Here is a 19,199-nt window from a genome sequence, read left to right on the forward strand (position 1 = left end):
AAATTTTCCTTGTTCTCGGCATGTAGAATAGCTGTGATGCTTATTGCATCTTTTGTAAAAATACGTTTTGACGTACCAATCAGATTATAATGGAAATTGCTTCGCCCAGCCTTGTTTGGCATGGGCACTTTTTCTGTTTTCCCACTTTACGTTCAAGTCGGCACATACACCTTGGTATGACTTAAATCGCGAGGGGCTCTATTCAAGCCATATACATATCTTCAACGATAGAAAGTCCGAACACTTTTAGAGTATACTTCGGCGTCCCGAATACTTCATTATATGCATCGGCTCCGAATCACGTCTTTGGTCAATAGTTGGGTTGCCGAGCTCCTGTGCTTGCCATCTTACATTCCGTTTTTCGGCTAAGGTAGCAAAGGGAGAACTACTGCGATCGTGTTTCCGGCTAGCCCCGTCAAGAACCTCAGTAGAGAAAGCCGAAAACTGACTGTCGTGATGTGGTGAGAGCTGCTCAGCAATTCGGTGACATAATAAATCTCTAGTGATTTGTCCCGTATTACATGAAGGGCTGGCCGTGTTCAGTCATGCATCGAAAGGCATCTAAGTTTGGTAGCCACATACGCACCAGGGGCTATCTTACAACCCCATTGTAAAACTCCTACGGCTAAATGAGAGTAGTAAAGCCACATAGTCCGATTGCCTCGTTTGCTGCACTAACATCTCCTTTACGGACCAAGACGTTGGGTCAAGAGTGATTATGTGCTATCCCGGACACCCCCCGTACTACCTACGTGGGGGCTGAAGCCGACGACTCGCAAACTCTCAAAGATATAAACGGCCGCATAGGACTAGAAGTAATTCAAAGATAAGAGGCATAAATATATTACGAAGGCCTCGTTTTATAATACAATGTCTGGGTAGCTCGGATATAGTGGCTCGGACACAGCTACTCGAACATAATATCCTTTCAGCATTGGCCATCTATCAAACATGCACCCTCAAGGACATCGTCTAAGTAGCGCTCCGGCTTGCGGTGAGCCTTGTCACTGGGCGGACCTTCAACAGCTACGCTGGCGGCCTTCATCTTGACCCAGTGCATTTTGACACGGTGATACGTCTCCAACGTATCTATAATTTTTGATTGCTCCATGCTATATTATCTTCTGTTTTGGACATTATTGGGCTTTATTATTCACTTTTATATTATTTTTGGGACTAACCTATTAACCGGTGGCCCGGCCCAGAATTGCTGTTTTTTGCCTATTTCAGAGTTTCGCAGAAAAAGAATATCAAACGGAGTCCAAACGGAATGAAACCTTCGGGAACGTGATTTTTGGAACGAACATGATCCAGGAGACTTGGACCCTAAGTCAAGGAAGCTTCGAGGATGCCACGAGGTAGGGGGCGCGCCTACCCCCCCCCCCCCCAGGCGCGCCCTCCACCCTCGTGGGCCCCACGTTGCTCCACCGACGTACGCCTTCCTCCTATATATACCTACGTACCCCCAAACGATCAGATACGGAGCCAAAAACCTAATTCCATCGCCGCAACCTTCTGTACCCACGAGATCCCATCTTGGGGCCTGTTCCGGAGCTCCGCCGGAGGGGGCATCGATCACGGAGGGCTTCTACATCAACACCATAGCCCCTCCGATGAAGTGTGAGTACTTTACCTCAGACCTTCGGGTCCATAGTTAGTAGCTACATGGCTTCTTCTCTCTTTTTGGATCTCAAAACAATGTTCTCCCCCTCTCTCATGGAGATCTATTCGATGTAATCTTCTTTTTGTGGTGTGTTTATTGAGACCGATGAATTGTGGGTTTATGATCAAGTTTATCTACGAACAATATTTGAATCTTCTGAATTCTTTTATGTATGATTGGTTATCTTTGCAAGTCTCTTCGAATTATCAGTTTGGTTTGGCCTACTAGATTGATCTTTCTTGCAATGAGAGAAGTGCCTAGCTTCGGGTTCAATCTTGCGGTGTCCTTTCCCAGTGACAGTAGGGGCAGCAAGGCACGTATTGTATTGTTGCCATCGAGGATGACAAGATGGTTTTTTTTATCATATTGCATGAATTTATCCCTCTACATCATGTTATCTTGCTTAAGGCGTTACTCTGTTCTTATGAACTTAATACTCTAGATGCATGCTGGATAACGGTCGATGTGTGGAGTAATAGTAGTAGATGCAGGCAGGAGTCGGTCTACTTGTCTCGGACGTGATGCCTATATACATGATCATACCTAGATATTCTCATAACTATGCTCAATTTTGTCAATTGCTCAACATGTAATTTGTTCACCCACCGTAAAATACTTATGCTCTTGAGAGAAGCCACTAGTGAAACCTATGGCCCCCGGGTCTATCTTCATCATATTAATCTCCCAACACTTAGTTATTTCCGTTGCCTTTTTACTTTGCTTTTATTTTACTTTGCATCTTTATCTTTATCATAAAAATACCAAAACTATTATCCTATCATATCTATCAGATCTCACTCTCGTAAGTGACCGTGTAGGGATTGACAACCCCTTATCGCGTTGGTTGCGAGGATTTATTTGTTTTGTGTAGGTGCGAGGGACTCGCGCGTAGCCTCCTACTGGATTGATACCTTGGTTCTCAAAAACATAGGGAAATACTGATGCAACTTTGCTGCATCACCCTTTCCTCTTCAAGGGAAAACCAACACAGTGCTCAAGAGGTAGCAAGAAGGATTTCTGGCGCCGTTGCCGGGGAGGTCTACGCAAAAGTCAACATACCAAGTACCCATCACAAACCCTTATCTCCCGCATTACATTATTTGCCATTTGCCTCTCGTTTTCCTCTCCCCCACTTCACCCTTGCCGTTTTATTCTCCCTCTCTTTTTCTTTTGCCTCTTTTTCCCTTGCCTTGTCGTCATGGCTAGTCCCTTATCTGCTCCTTTATCCCCCGAGTTTGAGGTTCTTCACTTCAAACAAAGACAAGGAGGAAACTTAAAAGATTCTTGGTTTAGAATGATGGAATCTTATCATAATTGTACCCTAGAGGTGAATTTTAGAATTTTGCTTCGCAACTTTTATGTTGCACTAAATATGTCTCATAGACAACTCTTGGATTGCGTTGCCAAAGGCAATTTTATTGAAAATTGATCCCAGTATTGCGCATGAAATTATAGAAGGTATAGTAGGAACTCTACCTCAACAAAAGGGGCCTCATCATACCCAAGAGGAAACGCAAGTTTTTGAGAAAATTTGTGAAGTAACTAAGATTTTACAAAAGTCTCTTGAACCTCTTAAAAGTGTTAGCGGGAATCTCCACCGCATGAATATGTTCATTACCCTTTGCAATAAGCGGTTGGACTCTTTAGATCTCAAGATTTCTGAATATGAAGGGAAACGTAAAGAACCTCCAGGATTCGAGCATAACCCCGCTAAAAGAATTAAGAATCAAGATGATAATACCTAGATCTATCCTTGCTTTTATGCCTAGCTAGGGGCGTTAAACGATAGCGCTTGTTGGGAGGCAACCCAATTTTATTTTTAGTTTTTTTCTTTTTGCTTCTGTTTAGGAATAAATATTTGTTCTAGCCTCTGGTTAGATGTGTTTTTATGTTTTAATTAGTGTTTGTGCCAAGTTAAACCTATAGGATCTTCTTGGATGACAGTTATTTGATCTTGCAGAAATTTCCAGAAACTTTCTGTTCATGAAAATAATTGTTAAAAATTACCAGAACGTGATAAAATATTGATTCCGATTGCTGCTGATCAATGAACAAATTTTCTAGGTCGTCCTATTTTCTCTGATTTTTTGGAGTTCCAGAAGTTTGCGTTAGTTACAGATTACTACAGACTGTTCTGTTTTTTACAGATTCTGTTTTTCGTGTGTTGTTTGCTTATTTTGATGAATCTACGGCTAGTAAAGTAGTTTATAAGCCATAGAAAAGTTGGAATACAGTAGGTTTAACACCAATATAAATAAAGAATGAGTTCATTACAGTACCTTGAAGTGGTCTTTTGTTTTCTTTCGCTAACGGAGCTCACGAAATTTTCTGTTAAGTTTTGTGTTGTGAAGTTTTCAAGTTTTGGGTGAAAGATTTGATGGATTATGGAACAAGGAGTGGCAAGACCCTATGCTTGGGGATGCCCATGGCACCCCCAAGATAATCTAAGGACACCTAAAATCCAAAGCATGAATTTATCCCTCTACATCATGTCATCTTGCTTAAGGCGTTACTCTGTTCTTATGAACTTAATACTCTAGATGCATGCTGGATAGCGGTCGATGTGTGGAGTAATAGTAGTAGATGCAGGCAGGAGTCGGTCTACTTTTCTCGGACGTGATGCCTATATACATGATCATACCTAGATATTCTCATAACTATGCTCAATTCTGTCAATTGCTCAACAGTAATTTGTTCACCCACCGTAAAATACTTATGCTCTTGAGAGAAGCCACTAGTGAAACCTATGCCCCCCGGGTCTATCTTCATCATATTAATGTTCCAACACTTAGTTATTTCCGTTGCCTTTTTACTTTGCTTTTATTTTACTTTGCATCTTTATGATAAAAATACCAAAAATATTATCCTATCATATCTAGCAGATCTCACTCTCGTAAGTGACCGTGTAGGGATTGACAACCCCTTATCGCGTTGGTTGCGAGGATTTATTTGTTTTGTGTAGGTGCGAGGGACTCGCGCGTAGCCTCCTACTGGATTGATACCTTGGTTCTCAAAAACTGAGGGAAATACTTACGCTACTTTGCTGCATCACCCTTTCCTCTTCAAGGGAAAACCAACGCAGTGCTCAAGAAGTAGCACACAGGCAAAGGCCATCCGCCCACCCTCAATGCATGCCGAGCGCTTCACCGCCTCTATTCAGGGCAAGGCGTCACCTCGTCGCTTGACCAGGCCGAAGTAGCTGCTTGGAATGGGCCCGACGGGCCATTACCGGACTATGATTTCCTTCATGGCCAAACCAGACATCCTATGCAGCTCCGCCAGCTGCATCATCTGATTGTTCAGCAGCGCTGGCCGCTCCGGCGCCAAATATTGCGACCAGAATAGCTTCTCCGTCGCGTTCCCGTATTGGGCCCGGAAATATTGGGCGGCATCAGCAGCACTCCTCGGGAGATCCGCGAAAGCGTCTGGAGCACTCCATAGTCGATTCAGCAAAGCATATCTTCAACTGCCGAATATACTATGTAAAAGAAAAGGCTTACCCGCCGCTATCTGTCCAGCTTGCTTCATCTCCTCGCGAGCAGCCCGGGACTCGGACCACGCCTCCTTCACAGCCTAAAGAGCCTTGGTGAGATCGTCCGCTTGGGCCTTGTTCCTCTCTTCGAAGGACTCACATTTGGTGGAGGCCTCCTGGAGCGCTTGCTCTACTTTGGTCACCCTCGCCTCATACTTAAGGCGGGAGGCCTTTTCGGCCTCCACATCCTTAGCCGCCTTGTCTGCGGCTGCTTTGCTTACCCTCACCTCCTCCTTGGCTTTGGCAAGGGCACTCTTGAGGGCCTCAACCTCGGCCGCGTTGCCTACAAACATTAATAGTTATGCATGAGCTTAAAAACTCAGAGTTTGCATTATAATTCAGGCTTGTAAGGCTTCTTTTAAAAGCATACCTTGGGCCTCATCAAACCGCTTGTTAATACGGTCGATCTCATCATCAGCCAGCTTCAGTTTCCGCTTGAGTTCGGAAACTTCCGCGTTCTTGGCCGAAGCTGCTAGCAGTGAAGCCTATTCACCACAATAGACAATTATGTTACCTCTGGGACATTCGAACCTCTGTTCGACCCTTTCTTCAAAAGGCCGAACAGAGTCTCAGGGGCTACTATCTATACACAGGCGTATGATTATACACGCAAAAGCGACCATAGATATTACATCACATGCCTCAAAACCTGTTAATAGGCTAGTGAACGCTTCATTCAGTCCGCTTTGGGCAGACTGGACATTTTCAACCACTGTACCCATCAGGGCACGGTGTTCATCCATGATGGAAGCACGACGAAACGCTTCCCTCAATGTATCCGGCGCGTCTGGATGGATGGAGGTCGTCAGTGGAGTCGGCACTCCCCCTCTTTCGAAGAGGGCTGCTCGCTCGGATCTGGAGCCGTGTGGGACTCCGGAGAAGTATTCGGCTGGGGGCCGGACTGGTCAACGGCCCCGCCATCAGTCTCCATGGGGATCACGCCCCCCATGTTTCCAGCCGCCGAGGCATTGCCCTCTGGCGTCGTTTCAGCGGCCCTCCGCACCTCTCCCTAGCCTGGAGAGGTCCTTTGGGATAACACCTCGGCATCATCAGTGGCGCATGGCGGGGAGGCTAGTGGAGGCGACTTGGCTAGGGGCTTCGAGCTGGGGTTCCATTCGGGGATGGCTTCAATGTCTAATTCTGGTTCATCCGAAAGGGAGAGTTCCCCTTCTAGGACGCCTCTGCTTCTAGGTCTGCGGACGCCCCCCTCTTCTTCTCTCCCGCCTTGAGGGGAGAATTGCTCTCCTCCTCGTCTTCTTCATCTTCATTTCCCTCGGGGGAGGAGCTAACGTCCGTATCGTCGGACGCTATGTCCGAAGTACCTTTACGGCGAAGGGCACTTCTGGCCTCCATGCACTTCTTCTTGGCCTTCTTCTCCGGCGCCTAGTACGGCGCCCGAACTAGCATCTTTGTCAACAAAGGGATAGCTGGGTCTTCAGGCAGTGGAGCCGGATATTTAATCCGCTACGCTTTCTTCGTCCAGAACTAAAGAAGAAAAGGAAGGCTTGGCATACTCCTCGAATCTCCGAGTAGAGGTTATATTTGGAAATCCGAAAACTTACCGGAGTGGCCGGATGAGCACAGTCGAGGCCAAGGTCTTCGATTGTGGCCGGATGAGCACAGTCGAGGCCAAGGTCTTCGATCGTGGCCGGCCACAACTTTTGGGCCTTGAAAAGCAGCTTCCAGATTTCAGCTTGCATTGTACCGAAGAATCGTTGCAGGATCCGAGGGCCGGTCAGATTGAACTCCCACATATGGAGAGTCCGGCGCTAGCAGGGGAGGATCCAGCGAAAAAGCCTCACCTGGATGACGTCAGCGAGGCTCGTGTTCTTCTCTATCACACCATTGACGCGCTTCTGCAGTGTCATCACCTCGTTGGACGATGCCCAGTCCAGGCCCTTGTTGACCGACGAGGTGAGCCACATTGCAGGCCCGGATTTGAATTCAGCAGTGGCAACCCATGCGGCATCACGAGGCTCTGTGACATAGAACCACTCCTGTTGCCACACTTTCACGGTTTCCACAAAGGTCCCCTTGGGCCAGGTGACATTAGGGAGCTTGCTCACCATGGCACCGGCACACTCCGCGTGTTGACCCTCGACCACTTTTGGCTTCACGTTGAAGACCTTGAGCCACAGGCCGGAGTGGGGGGAATGCGGAGAAACCCCTTGCACACGACGATGAACGCCAAGATGTTGAGAAAGGAATTCGGGCCTAGATTGTGGAAAACTAGCCCGTAATAGAACATGAGCCCGCGGACGAAGGGGTGGAGAGGAAGCCCTAGCCCGCGAAGAAAGTAGGGGATGAATACTACCCTCTCATTGGGCTCTGGGGTGGGAATGATCTGCTTCTCGGCAGGGAGCCGATGTGCGATATCTTTGGCTATGTACCCCGCTTCCCGGAGTTCCTGAATGTTCCCCTCCGTGACGGAGGAGGCCATACACTTGCCCTGCGCTCCAGATCCGGACATGGCCGGAGTAGTTGTTGGCGAGGGGAAAGTTTGAGACTTGGGCGCTGGAGCTGGAGGACAGATGGGCTGAGGAGGAAGAAGGCGTGAGGTAAAAAGGTGGATCCCAATCTTCTTATAAAGGCAGTGAATATCGAGCGTCCCCCCACGAGCCTTAAACCTCGCCTATTCCCCAGGTGTCGTGCAAATGACACGGTTGGATTACCCAAACCCGTATTTATGAGGATCCCATAATAAGGGGACACGATCTCTGCTTTGACGAGACGTGTCGATGAAGCTCGCGCCTCGAAACACGAAGCGGGAGGCTGAAAAATGGTTGGAAATAATAATAAGGCCAAAACACAACACCTCGCCAAAAAAGCTATCACAAGATATAACCCATTTTTCTGTTTAAGTATTTTTGCCCTTGGGGTTTAGGGCTGTAACTAGTGTACAGAGCCGAATATAGTTCTTCTGATGAACTACTTTGGATTATTCGGAGGAGGAGCTCGCCTTGCAATGCCGAAGACAATCTGCGCACCGGACATATCGTCGTTGAAGCCTGGGTCAGGGGCTACTGAGGGAGTCCTGGATTAGGGGGTCCCCGGGCGTCCGGGCTATGTGATATGGGCCGGACTGGTGGGCCGTAAATATAGAAGATGGAAGGCTTACCCCCGTATCCGGATGGGACTCTCCTTTGCATGGATAGCAAGCTTAGCGTCCGGATATGAAGATTCCTTTGTCTATAAACCAACTCTGTATAACCCCAGTCCTCTCCGGTGTCTATATAAACCGAAGGATTAGACAGTAGAGGCGATCATAATCATACATGCTAGACATCTAGGGTTTAGCCATTATGATCTCGAGGTAGATCAACTCTTGTAATCCATATATTCATCCAAGTCAAGCAAGCAGGAAGTAGGGTATTACCTCCATTAAGAGGGCCCGAACCTGGGTAAACATCGTGTCCCCCGCCTCGTGTTACCTTCGATCCTCGGACGCACAGTTCGGGATCCCCTACCCGAGATCGGCCGGTTTTGACACCGACATCGGGCCCTACCCGATAGCCACCCATTTGTACAGGCCTTGCCTCAGCTCCATGTAACCCCTTGTACAAAGCCACGGCGATGACCCTGTGCAAGAGAAAAAAAAAGCGCTATGGGGGCCCCCCGCCAAGATTGCATGCCTGCATGAGCATTTCAAGATCACTGCATAAGCATTTCATGAGCATTGGCATATGCATATAGATAGGATCACATCCTGCATTCATTCTCATCTGCATGAAGCGGCATGTTCCTGCAGTGAACTTGCCTTTAATAAGGAGTTGAGAAGACTGCCCAGCACTACAATCCCCAGCAAGCCAAACAGATAAGTTCTTCCTCATGTCCGTTAGTGTTCTATAAGCTATAATTTGTGCATAAGAAAACCTCGCCACTCTTTTGAGACTTAGGTGCTCCCATTCCTGACTCGAACATTGCTTCGGACAGGATGGTCGTAGTGTCCTTTGGTTAAAAAAATTACGGCTGGGGCTGGTCCCTTTGTCTGTAACCAGGCAGTTGTAACTCTCTGGCAGACAAAAGGGTGCCAGCAGGATAGCTTGCCGGCAAAACACATTTATTGACACTAAACAGGTATCTCACCTCTGCATGGACATTCACATGCACGGGTTCTCGGCAAGGTTCATCTTTTTCATTAATATGCTGATACAAGTGCCGATAGATTATATTATTTAAACTGAAATTTGGCAAGTGCCGACAGATTTAAGATTGAAAAAAGATAAGTGCCCCGTAATCTCCTCTCTTTGTTTTCCCACCATTAGGCACTGCACCGGAAGGAGGAAAAGACGAGAAAGGGGCACCCAAGCAGAGCCCATCCCGGTCCCGTCGTGACCCACTTGTCGCGACCTGACAAGACCGGGAGTGGCGAGGCTGCGAAGGAGGACTACGGAGGACGGGGCGGCGCCCTCAGGTCACCACCTCCAGAGCCAGTGTCGGTGTGGAACGACACCTATGGGATCACAAGAATCCCTACTACGGTTGCCGGGGCGCAGGGTTTCAAGAAGAGCAGGATCAGTAGTCAGCACAAGGATCGTTTGCCCAGGTTCGTGCCGCGAGGATGCGTAAAACCCTAGTCCTGCTTTGGTGGGTGTATTTCAGAGAGTTATTGAGCCCTTGAAATAGCTATGGTGAGTGTGTGGTTCGAAAGAGCCGAATCCTTCTCCAGTATGCCATGGGCCTCCTTTTATAGGCGAAAGGGGCTGCCACAGTGGCATACAGGAGGTGGAAAGGCGCATAGTATTGCGAGCTTATCGCTCGTCTTATAGGACAAGTTGCATTTAATGCGCTGCTGAGGTGTCCCCTAGCTTTATCGGGGACGGGGGTGAGGCCCGTCCTATCCGTCGCCGCTCCACCTCGCTTCGACACGCACCCTGGCCAGCGATGCGTGTGGCGCCATGTAGGCAGCCAGGCAGCTGAGGTGGCGCGGTGGTAGGGTCTTCACGAAGATCTGCATGCCGCCACGCGGGCGCCTGCTGAGTTGCCCTGGAAGATGCATGTTGCCATGCAGGTGCATGCCCAGGATGTTTGGGCTGGCAGCTACGTGCGAACGGCGGTGGAGACTTGGGTGATGCGGGCCTGGCAGTGGTCCTGCTAGCGTCTTTGGCAAGAGCCTTGCCGGGGGGCCCGGCAAGGGTCTTGCCGTGGCGTGCTGTCGTCCCCGGCAAGAATCTTGCCGGGGGTCTCGTGGCTCTCCTCGGCAAGGATCTTGTCGAGGATCGTTGTCTTCTAATCCTCATCTGATCTTGAATATGTCTTCACAAAGATCTGCATGTCTCCCTCCCCTTGTCTTTGGCGTTTACTTGCCAGCCTGCTTGAAGACCAAGCATTCTCTGTTGGTGTGATTTGCAGGTTTGTTGGAGGTGCCATGAATCTGACATAATCTATCTAGAATCTTGTTTAGGCTGGACGGTCCATCTCTGTTGCCTTTGAATGGCTTTTTCCGTTGACCGGGTCGAGAGCCCCTGAATCCGTCGTTTACAGCCGTGTTTTGTGGGCTGTCTTCATTGTTTCGACGCTTGCTTTTAGTGCGTCGTGGTTTTCCATTGCCATCCCTGACTTCAGATGTGCCTGGGTCGCTGGTGCCGCTACGGGCCAGCCAACTATCTTCGCCCATGCAAAAGCGGGTCAAAAGGCTTGTTAGGGCTGCCATTGTCCTCGGTTTTTCCTGGCCGAGGTGTCCGGCGAGCCATTCGTCCCGGACACTGTGTTTGAAAGCCGCTAAGGCTTCGGCGTCCGGGCAGTCGACAATTTGGTTCTTCTTAGTGAGGAATCTGTTCCAAAGCTTTCGGACTCACTCTCCGGGCTGTTGGATTATATGACTTAAATCGTCTGCATCCGGAGGTCGGACATAGGTCCCTTGAAAATTAGCCCTAAAAGCATCCTCAAGTTCTTCCCAACTTCCAATTGAGTTTTCGGCGAGGCTCTTCAGCCAGTGCCGAGCTAGTCCTTTCAACTTGAGGGGCAAGTATTTGATGGCATGGAGATCATCTCCGCGAGCCATGTGGATATGAAGGATAAAGTCCTCAATCCAGATCACAGGGTCTGTCGCTCCGTCTTATGCCTCTATGTTCACGGGTTTGAATCCCTCTGGAAATTCGTGATCCAGCACCTCATCGGTGAAGCATAGGGGGTGCGCGGCACCCCTGTATTTGGATGTGTCATGGCATTCTGACGGTTGTAGTGTTCGGTTTTGATTCTGTGCCGGAGCATGCTTCCTAGATCCGTAGATGGACCTGGTCATACCGGCTTTTTGGTGCAAGTCCTCACGTAAATCGTGTGCTGACTTATGTGCGACATCGTTAGCCACCCTATCGGGGCCACGGGGTGGTCGATTCGGCTGATTGGCCGTTTTATTTTTCGGCTGTATAGGCTCTAAAGCCTCATCATCGAATTCAGGCAGCAGCTTGCGCTTTGGATAGCTCTTTGTGTGGCGACTGCCACCGTATTTTTCTTCACTGTCGAGCACTTTGTTCCATCTACTGTTGAGTGTATTTTGAGCGGCCTTAAGCCTTTGCTTCTGCTTCTTTGGACTCCTCGCGGTGGCAATAAGCCTTATATGGAGGTTCTCTTGCTCCAAGTGCCTTTCTGGGATGATGTGTGCATCGTCATCCGGACTGTTCTCCTCTCCGGAGACAGGTTGATTAGTTCTACCCTCGGCGTCGCCGTGGTCGGACTGCGGCTCCGTACTATGTTCGCCGTCCGCTGGTTCATCCTGCTCTGTCGCTGGGTCCTTGTGGTCGTCGTTTCCTTTAGAGTCATCGGGGTATTATTCTTTCTTGCGCTGTTATCGCTGTTTTTGCCGATGCGGGATTTGGAGCGGCACCTACGTCGTCGCTTTGGTTGCTTCTCGAGAGGATTATTCTTCGCTGCATCCTTCCGTTCCTCATCATTGTTTTCTTTGGGTGTATCCACCATGTATATATCGTGTGATGAGGTGGCTGTCCAGCGCCCTGTGGGCGGTGGTTCCCGTTCCTCTCCTGCATCGTCTTCCATACCGTCGATGTCTTCGGAGTCGAAATCAAGCATGCCGGTTAAATCATCGACAGTGGCTATTAAGTGGGTGGTGGGTGGGGAACGAATTTCTTCGTCATCCGCTTCCCACTCGAGCCGGACATAGTTTGGCCGACGGTCTCCTAACAAGGAGAGAGACCTTAATGAGTCGAGCACGTCGCCCAAGGGCGAGTGCTGGAAAATATCCGCGGAGGTAAACTCCATGATCGGTGCTCAATCAGATTCGATAGGGACGGACGCAAGCGGTTCGGAGCCCGTGGCCGGGGATGAATCCAAGGGTTCGGCAACACGGGTCTCGTAAGAGGTGAAGTCAGTATTCGGCTCTAACGCCGCTGAGTATGCGACCTCCGTGGCAGGGTCCAACCATCTGTCCTCGGACGGCGTGATCTGCTCTAGATTGAGGGCCGGAGTAGCCACATGTGTGATCTCCCGAACACCGTCCGACTGCAGAGTTAAGTCATGCTCGTCGTGTCTGTGCGGCGCACCTTACATGGGCTCGAATCTATCGAAGATCAAGTCTCCGCGGATGTCGACAGTATAGTTTAAGTTTCCAAACCTGACCTGACGGCCGTGGGCGTAGCTCTCGATCTGCTCCAGATGGCCAAGCGAGTTGGCCCGCAGTGCGAAGCCGCCGAATACGAAGATCTGTCCGAGGAGATAAAGCTCACCCTAGATCGCATCGTTGCCGATGATTGAAGGAGCCATCAAGCCTTACGGTGACGGCATAGTGGAACTCTCAATGAAAGCACCAATGTCGGTGTCAAAACCGGTGGATCTCGGGTAGGGGGTCCCGAACTGTGCGTCTAAGGCGGATGGTAACAGGAGGCTGGGGACACAATGTTTACCCAGGTTCGAGCCCTCTCGATGGAGGTAATACCCTAATTCCTGCTTCATTGATCTTGATGATATGAGTATTAAAATTGTTGATCTACCACGAGATTGTAGAGGCTAAACCCTAGAAGCTAGGCTATGATTATGATTGTTCTTGTCCTACGGACTAAACCCTCCGGTTTATATAGACACCAGAGGGGGCTAGGGTTACATAGAGTCGGTTACAAGGGAGGAGATCTACATATCTGAATTGCCAAGCTTGCCTTCCACGCAAAGGAGAGTCCCATCCGGACACGGGACGAAGTCTTCAATCTTGTGTCTTCATATTCCAACAGTCCGGCCAAAGTATATAGTCCGGCGGTCCGAGGACCCCCTAATCCAGGACTCCCTTAGCGCCCCCTACCCAGCGCGCCAAAGATGTCAGTGTGGAACGACACCTATGGGAGCACAAGAATCCCTACTACGGTTGCCGGGGCGCAGGGTTGCAAGAAGAGCAGGATCAGTAGTCACCACAAGGATCATTTACTCAGGTTCTGGCCGCGAGGATGCGTAAAACCCTAGTCCTACTTTGGTGGGTGTATTTCAGAGAGTTCTTGAGCCCTCGAACTAGCTATGGTGAGTGCGTGGTTCGAGAGAGCCGAATCCTTCTCCAGTATGCCATGGGCCTCCTTTTATAGGCGAAAGGGGCTGCCACAGTGGCATACAGGAGGTGGAAAGGCGCACAGTATTGCGAGCTTATAGCTCGTATTATAGGACAAGTTGCATTTAATGCGCCGCTGAGGTGTCCCCTAGCTTTATCGGGGACGGGGGCGAGGCCCGTCCTGTCCGTCGCCGCTCCTCCTCGCTTCGACACACGCCCTGGCCAGTGATGCGTGTGGCGGCATGTAGGCAGGCAGGCAGCTAAGGTGGCGTGGTGGTAGGGTCTTCACAAAGATCCGCATGCCGCCATGCAGGCGCCTGCTGAGTTGGCCTGGAAGCTGCACGTAGCCACGCAGGTGCCTGCCCAACTGGTTTGGGCTGGCAGCTGCATGTGAACGTCAGTGGAGACTTGGCTGATGCGGCCCTGGCAGTGGTCCTGCTGGCGTCTTTGGCGAGAGCCTTGCCGGGGGGCCCGGCAAGGGTCTTGCCATGGCGCGCTGTCGTCCTCGGCAAGAATCTTGCCAGGGGTCTCATGGCTCTCCTCGGCAAGGATCTTGTCGAGGATCGTTGTATTCTAATCCTCATCTGATCTTGAATATGTCTTCACAAAGATCTGCATGCCGTCAAGGAGGTGCCTCCCGAGCCCTGGCCCCACGTGGCTGATGGTGTTGGGGACGTGGGCTCAAGGGTGGCTCGCCCTGTTGGTGTTTGGGCGTGCTGCCCCGGCAAGAGTCTTGCCGGGGTTGCTGAGGCAGTCCCTGGCAAGGGTCCTGCCGGGGGAAACTGCTCCGCCCCTCTGCTGCTTTGCATTCTTGGTCTTGGCATTGCCCTGACTGTCTTGGGCTTCGGTTTTGCCTTGGTTCACCTCCCCAGTTCTTCTTGGTGCGACCGTCGGCGCGGCTCCGACTGCCCGTGCACAGGTAAAGGGGTATAAAGGTGTGCCCCTTCTTTTGTACACCGACAGCCAGCAAGAATCCCCGGCTTGAGCGCCGATGGAGTCATCCACCAAAGCTCACTCGAAAGACTACTGGAAGGGAGGCGAAGGCGCCAGGAGAACATCCCTCCCCGGCCATCACTCTAGGAGGCTGGTGATGATGATGCCTGGGAGGGAGGGGAAGAACGGAAAGACGAGCCGGCAGGTCGCCGGTCGTAGGCAAAGGCATCCATGCCATCGTACTTCGAGCTGACCCCTGCCACCCGCCTTCTCCGTCTTCCCTTGTTTTCTCCTCACCAGCGCTGCTCCCGTACAGCGCCAAGACTCAAGTTCGGTGCCTTCCCCGGGATGGTGACGAGCGGCCAAGATGGCCAGGGGGATTGAGGCACACCGCTCCCCACCTTGGTGGGCAGGAAGGCGCGCCTCTCATCGACATCAGCCCCAAGGCTTCCAGGAGGGGCTGTGCTAGGTTTACCAATGGTCTCCAGCCCCGCCTCCCGGCCGAGCCTCGAAGCAACCAAGAGATTTGCCACAGCAAGGACCAGGCTCACTCCCCGAGCACTAGCACCAGCATTTGGCAACACTAGCCCCAACCAAGAGCTGTGGGGCTTTCCCCAGGCTCTTCTCTTCAAGATAACCAGCAGAAGACAGAAGAGGAAGAATGCAATGGTGGATGACTCCGCCCTCCTCGACCCCTCCTTTTATAGGTGGACCAAGGAGGGGAGCCGCTCCCTCAATGGGCGGCCACCATCCTCCTCCGCCAATTCAAGATGACCGGGCCCTCGCCTTGATGCTCTCCCATGCCACAAGCCTCCGTTACCTACCTTGCGCGATGCATGCAGCATACGTGGCTAAGTATAAGGGCGTGGTGGGAGGAGTGAATTTGCAGTTTCTACCCAGTGCATTAAAGTCATTTATGAGCCATAACTGGAGCGAACTCCACCACTATTGGCTTTACACGACGCGTGGAGAAACTGGAAACTGGCCAGGAATCAAGGTTAATGAAGAAGCAAAGAAGACGTCAAGAGACCAGCCTCTTCAGCAACCCCGCCTGTGCACTTATTAGGTCCGATGCTTGGCAGCGTGCTCGGGGCAGGCTCGGGGCTTCTGTCGGTGCAACAGACCCTAGGTCTGTTGCCCAGACTGTGCACAAGCACGGGGACAAGATTGAAGCACCAACCCAAGACAGAGTACAAGGAACCAAGATCTCCAAAGGACCAACATGCACATAAGAGGGACCAGGACTAAGCCAGAGAAGCAAGATACCATCAGGAGAAGGGCCTCCTTTGCCAAGCAGGCAAGCTCGGCAAGGGGCGAGGCCACCCCCGGCAGAAGACGTCCAAGACGTCCTGGCAGGGCCGGCCGGGAAACATGGAGGCAAAACCACCTCACCAACTACTCCGATACAACCCACGTCGTCAATCATTATGGTGTCAAGCCGCGAAGTGTCTAAGTGGCAGCCATTCACCACATGGCAGCCTCTCCCTACAGGAAATACCTGCAGATGACACCCGTCCCGCGACGTGTCAAGCTAGCAGATGTGGAAGCTAGCGAGATAGCCCAGCAAGCCTTGCCGGGCAACCATCGATGTGACGTTGAGCGGTGCATTTAATGCACCCTGTCAGCCCGCAGAGTTAGGTCTGATAGCACAGTTTGCTATCTTATCAGTGCATAATGACTACTTTGCCATTGTGGTAACATCTTGATCTATAAAAGGAGGCCCATGACAATGATAGAAAGGGTTAGAAGGTTGGATAACTCACACCCCCATACGCACGTAGCCACTGCCGCCCTAAGGCAACCTTTGCCGGGCAAGTGTACTACGCCCCACTACCACCTTTCCATCATCGATCCACCAAAGCAGTAGTAGGGTTTTACGCCTCGCGGCGGCCCAAACCTAGGTAAAAATGCCTGTGTGATCTTTGCTGTGCAGCCACACGCTCGTCTGCTCTTTGTGCAACGCGACTCCCCCCTGCCGAACCAGCAAGGGGCCTCCTGGTCCCATAGGTGGCCGCGGTTTCCCGTGACATGGTGCACCTGAAGAAAATGGCTCTGAAGAAAATGTTGAGCCCACTCAACGTCGTCAACCCGCTCATCCTCGAGTTGCAAATGAAGTGCAGATCGAGAAAATCGTCGATGACATCAACATAGCAGGTCCGCTCACACGATCAAGGGCTTCTCATTTGTCTAACTTTTGTGGGCACTTTGCTTTTGTCTCTATCACAGAGCCGACCAAAGTTGATGAGGCATTTCTGGAGCCTGAGTGGATTCAAGCGATGCAAGAGGAATTACATCAATTCGAGCTCAACAATGTCTGGTAACTTGTCAAGCGACCAGACCCACACATGCACAATATCATCTGTACCAAATGGATCTACCACAACAAGCAAGATGAAAATGGCCTTGTGGTGAGGAATAAGGCTCGTCTTGTAGCTCAAGGCTACACACAGGTTGAGGGAATTGATTTCGATGAAACTTTTGCACCAGTTGCTAGACTCGAGGCTATTCGCATATTGCTTGCTTATGCTAACCATCATAATATCATCTTATATCAAATGGATGTGAAAAGTGCATTCCTCAATGGTAAGCTTGAGGAAGAAGTATATGATGCTCAGCCCCCAGGTTTTGAAGATCCTAACCATCCTGACAAAGTATTCAGACTCAATAACGCCCTCTATTGCCTCAAGCAGGCCCCTCGGGTGTGGTATGATACTTTGAATGAATTCCTCATGAAGAAAGGCTTCAAACCCGGTTCACGTGACCCAACTCTTTTCACCAAAACCTATGATGATGAATTATTCGTGTGCAAAATATATGTTGATGATATTATGTTTGGCTGTACTAATCAACGTTACAGTGATGAATTTGCATATATGATGAGCGAGGAATATCAAATGTCCATGATGGGCGAACTGAAATTCTTCTTAGGTCTTCAAATTCATCAACAGCGCAATGACATCTTGATATCTCAAGAGAAATACCTCAAGGATGTGTTCACAAAATTCGGCATGCAAGTTTGCAAAGGCGTCAAAATCCCTATGCCCACAAATGTCCATCTATGCACTGATGAAAATGGTATAGACTTAGATCAAAAGGTATACCGATCCATGATTTGCCAGATATTATGCTTAGTGTTTGCATGTGTTCCCGTTCTCAAGCTACATTGAAGGAATCACACCATAAGGCTCTGAAGCATATTCTTCGATATCTAGCTCACACTCCAACACTTGGATTATGGTATCCCAAGGGCTTGTCTTTTGATGTCATTAGATATTCTGACTCTGACTATGGTGGTGATCATGTGGATCACAACTCAATATCAGCCACATGCCATTTCCTCGGACGATCTTTAGTATGTTGGTCCTCGAAGAAGCAGGACTGCGTATCACTCTCTACTGCTGAAGCTGGGTACATTGCAACTGGTTCGTGTTGTGCTCAATTGCTCTGGATGAAGCAAACCCTCAAGGACTACAGCATCAATGTGAAGAATGTGCCACTCTTCTGTGACAATGAGAGTGCCATCAAGATTGCTCATAACCCAGTTCAGCACTCAAAGGCAAAGGACATCTAGATTTGTCATCATTTTCTTCGAGATCATGTGTTGAAGGGCGACATCTCTATTGAGCATGTGAAGACTAAAGAACAAGTAGCCGATATCTTCACAAAGCCCTTGGATAAGAAGAGATTTCGCAAGTTGCAGTGTGAGCTAAATATCTTAGAATCTTCGAATGTTCTTTGAAAAGGACACACATCCTAACACTTATGCAAAATTGATGACTTAGATGTGCAACACATGTAGTAATGTTTTTCTTCAATCAATGAAGACTAACCCTCTAAGTGTGAAGAAATTAATGAACAATTTGATTCTCAGAGCCCTACGACAATTGTACACGGCCTCTAAAGTCATTATTCTTATACGGTGGATCACGCCACCAACAAAAGTTGAAAATCTTCAATTTGAGTTTTTCCTCAGTTTTGAAATTCCTCTGTTGTTCAAATTCTTCAACTTTGCAAAGTCTTCACTCTTTCCGACTGTGTTCTTCATTGACTATATATATATGAGTTTTCACTCCTCTACAACATTCACTTATAGCTAATTCTTCAAGTTGACTTTTTGCCTAAGTGAATGTGATCGGACCCGTCCCACTCTATGCTAAACTCAACCTAGTCTGTTCACAAATTCTTCATGTGCGTTCTATTTCAAACCCGTTCAAAATCTTGACCGTCTCCTTGTCAGCTGAAGAATTTGTGAACGAAACTTTAAAATATTCTTACCTGAATTTTTGGCTTTTGCCGCTCAAACCGTTTCGCATCCCTCGATAAGATTAAAATACTCACCCACGATCTAAAACGATCTCCACTACACAGTACGTGGGTGATACATGTCGCTAGGATGAGAAGGGTCAGGGGCACGTTCCTCCATTTTCCTCGGATGAGCGGTTTTTCATCTCGACTATAAATACCGCTCGCCCTCCTCAAACCTAATTTACTCTGCTTGATCTCACTCCCCTCGCTCGAGCTCTCTGACCTAGCGCCGCCTCTACTCTCCATTGTCGCCAGTGAGCAAGAGCTTCACTGTCTCGACC

Source organism: Triticum aestivum, chromosome 4D (assembly GCF_018294505.1).
Source record: "Triticum aestivum cultivar Chinese Spring chromosome 4D, IWGSC CS RefSeq v2.1, whole genome shotgun sequence".
In the NCBI taxonomy this organism is placed as follows: domain Eukaryota; kingdom Viridiplantae; phylum Streptophyta; class Magnoliopsida; order Poales; family Poaceae; genus Triticum; species Triticum aestivum.